Source organism: Vicia villosa, linkage group LG4 (genome assembly GCF_029867415.1).
Source record: "Vicia villosa cultivar HV-30 ecotype Madison, WI linkage group LG4, Vvil1.0, whole genome shotgun sequence".
In the NCBI taxonomy this organism is placed as follows: domain Eukaryota; kingdom Viridiplantae; phylum Streptophyta; class Magnoliopsida; order Fabales; family Fabaceae; genus Vicia; species Vicia villosa.
In genome coordinates, this window is record NC_081183.1 from 173,340,068 (window position 1) to 173,348,886 (window position 8,819).

The following is an 8,819-nucleotide window of genomic DNA, read 5'->3' on the forward strand; positions in this document are numbered from 1 at the left end:
GTTGTGGAGCTTTGGGCACTAGATGAGATGGCTACAACAAATTAAATTCTTACTTGCTGGTTATTAGAAAGTTTGAATCATCATATCTACCAGTAAGTAAATAACTATGTTGATGCTATGTCTAACTTGGGTTTAAGGCTTACTAGAAATCATCTATTATGACGTTTGTTCTACTGAACTGAACTGAACTCGATTTTTCTCTCAGATTTGTTTGGAATCTCTCTTCCCCGTGCAACTAGATTTTAGTTTTTGCTTCTTTTGGGCCTTGACCCTCTTAATTCTAAAAAAAATGCTTACAAATACCACTTTTCCCAAGTTGCATCCCAATGAGTTAACCGACCTCTTGCACATAATCCGATGGAGTCATTCACGTGGATTCAATTCAGTTCATGATAAGTGCCAAAAGAACATTAAATATATAAGAACTTATTAACTTGTTTTATGAAATCATAAGAAAATCTTTAATTTATCAGTGAAAAATTGTAAAACGGCTGTGGGGATATTTTAACTATGCATTTTTGACATACAGGCAAAAATATCGAGAAATCTACCAAAACAGCACAACAAACCAAGACTCTTTCCACCAAATCAAGGCTCACTATGTCAAGAATATAGGCGTGCTTAGAAAGCAAATGTACATCTTTGCTAAGCCAGGAAACACATGCACGCTTAGTGAGAAAAGGCGTTTCAAAGAATTTTGAGTTAAGTTACTTCAAGTGAAGAAAGGGTTTGATGGTTAAGCCAACTTAGGTGACTTGCTTAGCGAGCATATGCGACAATGTTAGGTGTACACCTTATTTTCCCAAACGCATAATTGTAATTATATCATAGATTTTTCACAAAGTATATTAGACATCTCAAAACACACACACACACACATGCTAATCCTGTAACACTTAATTTAAATAAACATGCAATGCAATATTTTAATGCACACAATTGCACTTAGGATGTTTACAGGACATCAATTCATCTAATTTATACTTGGGATGTTTACACGACATTAAACTCATCTGAGATTATAGCACCGAAATCATAATTAAAACATACACCAATTTAAATCCCATAATAAATCTTTATTTTATAATTAAAAGGATCGACTCGTAAGTCTTCTCCAAATGCTTATCACACCAAAACATAAACATACGAGAGCATACATTGTCTCTTAGAAAGTCTCAACATAAAACAAAAAAATTGTCCCACAGTGTTACATATCAGAGTATAACCAAAACTAAAACAACGAAATTAAAAGGAATAGCTGTAACGCCCAGACTGCTTTTGGGATGATCGACTAACCCCACAAACCAACACTGGTCTTTTCAGCATGCTTTGACCTCACTCGCACGCTTTCTGGGAAACTTCCCAGAAGGTCACCCATCCCAATACTACTCCAAGTCAAGCACGCTTAACTATGGAGTTCTTACGGCTTTAGGATCCCTCTCATTCCGATGTGGCGACCACCCTAGCCCCAATTGGCCCCAGGTGGTCCATGCGGTGCAACCACTCCTCGCTTTCTTCGGCCTCGGGTGTTACATGCCCACCAGCTTCCGCATGGTTCGTCCTCGAACCACATCGTACTGTGAGAGGTATGGCTCTGATACCATTTGTAACGCCCAGACTGCTTTCGGGATGATCGACTGACCCCACAAATCAACACGGGTCTTTTCAGCATGCTTTGACCTCACTCGCACGCTTTCCGGGAAACTTCCCAGAAGGTCACCCATCCCAATACTACTCCAAGTCAAGCACGCTTAACTATGGAGTTCTTATGGAACAGACTCCCGAAAAGAAGATGCATCTTGTTGGTACAGGTAGTACCTATCAATCCTTATAAGCTTTCCTTCAACTATGCAGTCCCATACCTGCACGGCTTTAGGATCCCTCTCATTCCGATGTGGCGACCACCCTAGCCCCAATTGGCCCCAGGTGTTCCATGCGGTGCAACCACTCCTCGCCTTCTTCGGCCTCGGGTGTTACATGTAACACCCCGATATCCGCTGCACGCATCAACCGTGTCGGCCAACCGAGCATGTTACCGGCTTAATCAATAATCCCCCCTAGGTCCGCTTATCGGCTGCCCAGGAAATATTGTTTTTGCCTCCCGCAGGAATCGAACCATGTATCTAGGGGTTAAGTACATATTCATAGCAATTCCTGCTACCAATTGAGCTAGTAGCTCAAGTGGTAGCAGGAATTGCTATGAATATGTACTTAACCCCTAGGTACATGGTTCGATTCCTGCGGGAGGCAAAAACAATATTTCCTGGGCAGCCGATAAGCGGACCTAGGGGGATTATTGATTAAGCCGGTAACATGCTCGGTTGGCCGACACGGTTGATGCGTGCAGCGGATGTCGGGGTGTTACAATATCCGCTGCACGCATCAACCGTGTCGGCCAGGAAATATTGTTTTTGCCTCCCGCAGGAATCGAACCACGTACCTAGGGGTTAAGTACATATTCATAGCAATTCCTGCTACCAATTGAGCTACTAGCAGGAAATGATCTATGAGCTTAATTGGCTGACGATCTGACTCAAGTAATAATAAAACAACTCTAAAGAGTCAAATGCCTTCAATTTTAATTCTACGGCTCGTCAGATTTAACTATAAGAAACTCGAAAGCAACTTTGACAACTCTAAACATTTCAGAGTTACTCAAAACAAATAAAATATAATTCTAAACTACTCCAAAGTACTTTAAAATATTCAATTAACAACTCTTGCACAATTGAAAATGACTCAAAATAGTCAACTTACCTCGAAACTCGTCAATAGAGTAACTCACTATTATTATTACTACTTGTATCAGACCATCAAAGAGTAATAAACTCTGAGGATACCAACACAACTCTAAAACATATTAGAGTTCTTCAAATAGTAACTCTAAGGTAACAAATATCTCTCTTAAACTTATCAACATAACTATAAAACTTATCAGAGTTGCTGAAAGACAACTCTAAAACATATCAAACTATCAATTACACTCTCACAACTCTAAACAGCTCAAGGCTACTCAATAACAACTCTAAATTCGTCATGCAGCCCCAAAATCATGTTTCATACTAGTCACATATCATATTTAAATAATTATTTAAAATATCAAACGGAGTCGAAATCAAGCAAATGAATATGTTCCGAAAAGTTTAGAGAGTCTATTTTAAGAATATGATTTTATTACAAGACTTAATACACCAATAGGTTCAGTTTAATCAAACAACAAGAACGAGTACTCGCTTCGAACATAATGTTTTGCTTGACTTCCAAATGGCGCCAAAAATTATATAATTATGAGGAAATAGTGAAAATTTATAGTTGAAAATATCATTAAATCCTATTTTCAACGTAACTTACGAAAACCTAAACGGACTCACGAGACTCGAGCTAAACTTGAAACAAGCTGACCAACGTATGACCGAAATTGTCAATGTTCTTGTATAAAAATCAGAAAACCAATACTGTTGTAGCACTCTTAGACCCATTTTCTTCACTTATACACAAAGAATAACACTTTAGCTTTCTAACGCAACTAACGGGGCCTCAAACTAACTTACGGAGCTTAAGATATGGACGCAACAAGTCAATCAACACTCTCGCATTTTCCAACAATTTTTTTACGATATTTTAACTCCTAAACCCAATTTCTTCTACCCAAATATCTATCTTCACTCCATTGAAAAACAGTAACAAAAATAATTATACATTGTTCTTATCAATTACAAAGCACAACTGTGATATACTAGACTCATATTGAACCAAACTAATTAAAATTCAACACATATAAAAACAAACTAACCCACTCTAAACATACAATTACACTTCAATCGCCTATGCTAAAACTAATGATAAATAATCTTATTGATAGATTCCAATATCATATTATAATTAATTAGATGCGAGGAATATGCCGAGGTCACAAAATATTGACGAGAGGAATCATAAATCTTTGACTAGCTATTGTCGGTTAAACTGATCGTAACCCCTTTAATAAATTTCATCAGCCTCTCCATGGTCTCAAACTCTCAAACAAGCCAAAGAGAATTCTTCTAACCCACGTAAGCTATGGTTGAAGATTTTTAGTTTGAAACTATTTGAAAAATTGTTGTACCACTCTTAATTTATTGAAGATTTAATGTCTTATCTCATTTCAATGAGATGCTTTTGTTTTTCTCAATATCCTTTTAAAATTTAATATCAAAATACAATTGCTCTCTTTTTATGTAGTAGGTAGGTAATTGTAATTGGACACTTTAATTTCATTAACAAATTTTTTTAAGTAAGCATGCAAATTAGCCTTGTTTGGAGGACACTCTGAAATTAATCCTTAATACTATGAATATTTCAAAAACTATATATATTCGACTCTATTAAAATGTCAAATTGATTCTTTTATATATAATTACTTATTATGAATTAAGTCTTCAAATATTAATATCAAAAGACTAATATGAATAAAGTTTGAAAGATTCAATGCATTTTTTGAAATATTCATACTCTAATGACCTATTTGAAAGTGTTATACATAGGTAGGGACTAATTTATTCATTTCCTTTATTTTTCTTAATAAGAGTGAAAATGCAATAAATACTAATATTAAGGACCAAGTATGTGTAGAGTGGATATAGATAGTATATCTAAATCAATAAATTTTGATATCGTAATAAATTTTCATTTTATTTTAATAAGCAATTGATTGAATATGGTCCAAAAGACACTCCACATACAAAGGAAAAACTTTTTTCAAAGAAATGGCAAGAATACAAAATATTGGACCCACTGACCAATCGTGTCAATTACACCTCAACCCCCCTTAAGTCTAGATTCAAATCATTTCCAAAATAGATTTTTAGCCAAAGTAAATATCTCAAAAACTCCTTTATGTCTACCCTTAAAAAGAGTGTCGTTCTTAACTAGTCAACGAGACTCAACATCAGCAAGTCAAAATAGAAAACAAAGGTTTCAATTTCTTGGTGTATAATATAATTGAAAGAACAAACAATTCAAGTCATGCTTTTAATCTTAGCTATCGCAGTTTATGTATAAGTATAAACTAAATTATCTATCCCTCTGGTTTCTCTAATAATTGAGGAATAAAATAATCAGATTTTATTATAAAAACACTCGTTAAATAGATTTTACTCTAATTCTAACTTATATGTAGCCGCCCAACACTCGTATGCAACATTTTTTTGGAATGGATTGCAAGAGAGAAAAATCTTCAACGTTCTTCTATCTTGAACAAAACATTTTTTTTCTACCCTTGCAATCTATCTCGCATAATGATGTTGATTTTGTTGTTGTTATTTTTGGAATAACCTTCTAGTATTGTGAATCAAAGAAAACATCAGTGTTTTTTCTGGATTGACAACATTGAGAAATTTATTCTTAAAAATGGTGTAAATTACATACAAAAATAGTGACTGGTAAAAAATTAAAATGGAAACATGACATGTTACTTTCAATTTTTTATCATTAAACATTTTTTGCTTGAAACCTAATACCTCAAGTTTTTACTAAAATCAAGGGGTTACCTTATTTTATTTTATTTTTCTATTAATAAAGAAAATACTTTTTTCCTTTGTGTTTTAAAAGGGTTTTGTTACACAGCCACAACAACGAAACTTTATCATACATTTATAAATGAACAACGCTCAAGATATTGCCAAGTTATCAATCCACAACAAACTATCTACATCTACCACTATATATCTTTCTTGTGAAAGTATTGTCCATAAAAGCATTTGCTCAAGATAATGAAATCTTGAAACTTAAATAAGCTTGGAAAAGTTCTCTGTAATTGATCGTAAGTGCAGAAAAAATATTTTTCAATGTTTGGAACATATAACTCCTTAGTTGGAACAAATAACTCCTTAGAAGTTGAATGCATTCAATCCTTAAAAGTTGAAATAACAACGACTATATGATGAAACTGTATTTGTTGTAATAATATATTTTAATATTCTGTGTAAAATGTAATGTGAAAAAGAAAGCTTCTTCACCTCGGGTTTATAATGAAACCGAGGGGTAAATTTTTTTTACATCGGTTCCAGACAAAATTGAGGGTATAATTTTGGCGTGATTATTAAGGATATTGATCACCATCCTTAAACAAATCTTCGCCATCCAATTCATGAGTATCAACGCTCAAGACACTACCATTAGTGATCTGCGTGAAACATAAAAAATTGTCATTATAAAAACATTTTGAGTATAAAAAAAGATAATGAAACATCTTGAAGCGCTTGAAACTATCTACATCCAACACTTTAAGGTCTTCAAGAGCATTTGCCATAAAAGATGTCTATGATGGATTGCAAGAGTAGAAAATTATTTGGATTTAAGGTTTATGATATTAAATATTTATTTGAGCAGACACTCATTTATTTATCTAAATATTTTTTTTGTTTTACATCAGAAACAAATGCAAGCAAGAGCCATAGAGAATCTTCTGCATCCAACATTGGATCTACCTCCAAATTCAATGATTCCAATATCCAGCATTTTATCTTTACTAACAAATTAATTTTTACTTAAATATTTTGTGTAAACAATGTAATATTATAGGTAAATAATGTAGTTTGTCAATATATTATTTATTAATATTCTTGTAAACAGTGTAACAAGTTTAGTTAAAAACAATCTATCTTATCCCTTGGTTTTATTGATAAACCGAGAGGAATGGTGTGCTAGTTTTGAAAATTATTAAAATGCAGTTGTTAGGGTTCGAACCCATGTTCAGATATCTTTATCCCTCGATCTTTAAAACACTGAGGAATAAAGTGACAACATTTCATGATACTCTTCGTTACCTCGCTTCTCTAGCTAAGGTTAAATGCATTTCGCGTCTAAGGTGTAACGTTTGTTTTGTAGTAGTATTGCCAACCTTCAATCTGAGCAACAAATGGTACCCTATCAAATTCTCACAAACGAAAACAGGTGGAATTAAAGGACTAAGTCCAATCCAAATTGATAAGAGATGCCAAACATTTGTTGTTATTGGACATAAGAAAAAACAAATATATAAGATTTTCCTTACAACCTAAACATAGAGGACATATAAGGTTATGTTTCCCACTTAGAATCTCTCATTTTGCTAATTTATCACGCGTTTGGAGTCTGTTAAGCAAGAGCCTTCAAGCAAAGACTTTGATGTTGTTGGGCACCTGTGGCATACACAACAGTTTGAAAAAAAAAGGCTCAAGCAAAATTTAAGTGTAGGGTCCTACTAGTGAAATCAATCTTGTTGATGCTGCTTTCACAAAAAAAAAATTACCAACATCACACAACCATATAAATGATTCAACCATAACAAGATTAAACTTGATATTCAACAAATAATTCTGAAGATTTTGAAGCTCGATCATAGCAACAGTTGATAAAGGAACCTGCTCAAATATAATATTCCAACTCCAATCACCATCTGACCAATGCCCCATGTCACCTACTGTAATTCGGTTGGCAACTGAATAATGAAGGAAATTGCAAGCTCAAAGGGAGCATCTTTAAGCCACTTATGCCGCCAAAAATCAATGATAGAGCTATCACCCAATTTGCACGATACGATGTTTCTAAGCCAATTATTGTCTTCCCCATAAAACATAGGGCTAGTCTTAAATCCCTCTACTATAAAGATGATTTCTTGTCATTAACATACCAAGAAGGATCTATAATTAGTCCCTTTGAATCTTTATATTTGAATACAAGCAATGAGTTCCAATATGAATCTTTATCCGATAAGAAAAGGTATCTCCTTCAGTTTTCTTCGCCTTTCCACAGAAAAGGTATCTGAATATTTGTTATTTCCGCAACAAAAGCTTTGTAGCCCTGTAAAAAGAAAAGAAGAGGAGGGGGGGAGAGGATAACACAAAATTTATCAAAGTGGCACAACTAGCTATTGATATGTGTTTTCTTTTCCACATAACAAGTCTATTACGAAGTTTAACCAATACTGTGTCTCATGACGAAGCTCTGTGAGGGTTAATTCTAATAGGGATCCCGGGGAAAATAAATGGAAGATAAAAAATAGGTGGTGCCTCAAGAAATGAAGAATCCTCTTTATATCGCACGATCTTAGTTTTATGAAAATTCACTCTTAGGCCGGATGCCTACTCGAATCCATGCAAAACCAATTTAACTAACCAAATATTAGACCAAGAAGCGTTCCCCGTGATGATAGTATCATCAGCGAACTAAAACATATCAAAATCCAGATTTTGCACTAGTTGAAACAATTGACAATTAAGAGAAGCATGAGCATTTGACAACATACCTATAAATCTGTAGTAGCTATGATGAACAAAAATGATGAAAGTGAATCGCCTTGTCGTAATCCTCTCCTGACTTAAAAATCGGTCGTTGGTCTTCCATTTTTTATAATAGATTTTCATATTGGTTCTAGTTCAATTGTTTATTCGACTGTCTATAAGTTGAAAGATGTAGCTTAAACTTTAAGGAGAAAACTTAGATACAATTTTTGAGGCGTGGTTTATACTATTTTCTAATGAAAATATGACAACTTTATTTTGAGTGATGAAAATATGAAAAAATTGCATATGTGTAAGAGAAAATTATACACTTGTTATATTTCCACTGAAAAATAGTATAAATCACGCTTAAAAAATTGTATCTAAGTTTTCTCCAAATTTTAATAAAATAATAAATTTAAGTTTATGCAATACTTCCATATTTCTCAATAATTCAAAATAACATTTACCGTTGCACACTACAAAAGTAAAATTTGATTAAACATGTGATTTTTCAAAAAATATTTTATACTGTTAATCAATCATAACGAAAGAATAAATATTTAATCAAATTTTAAA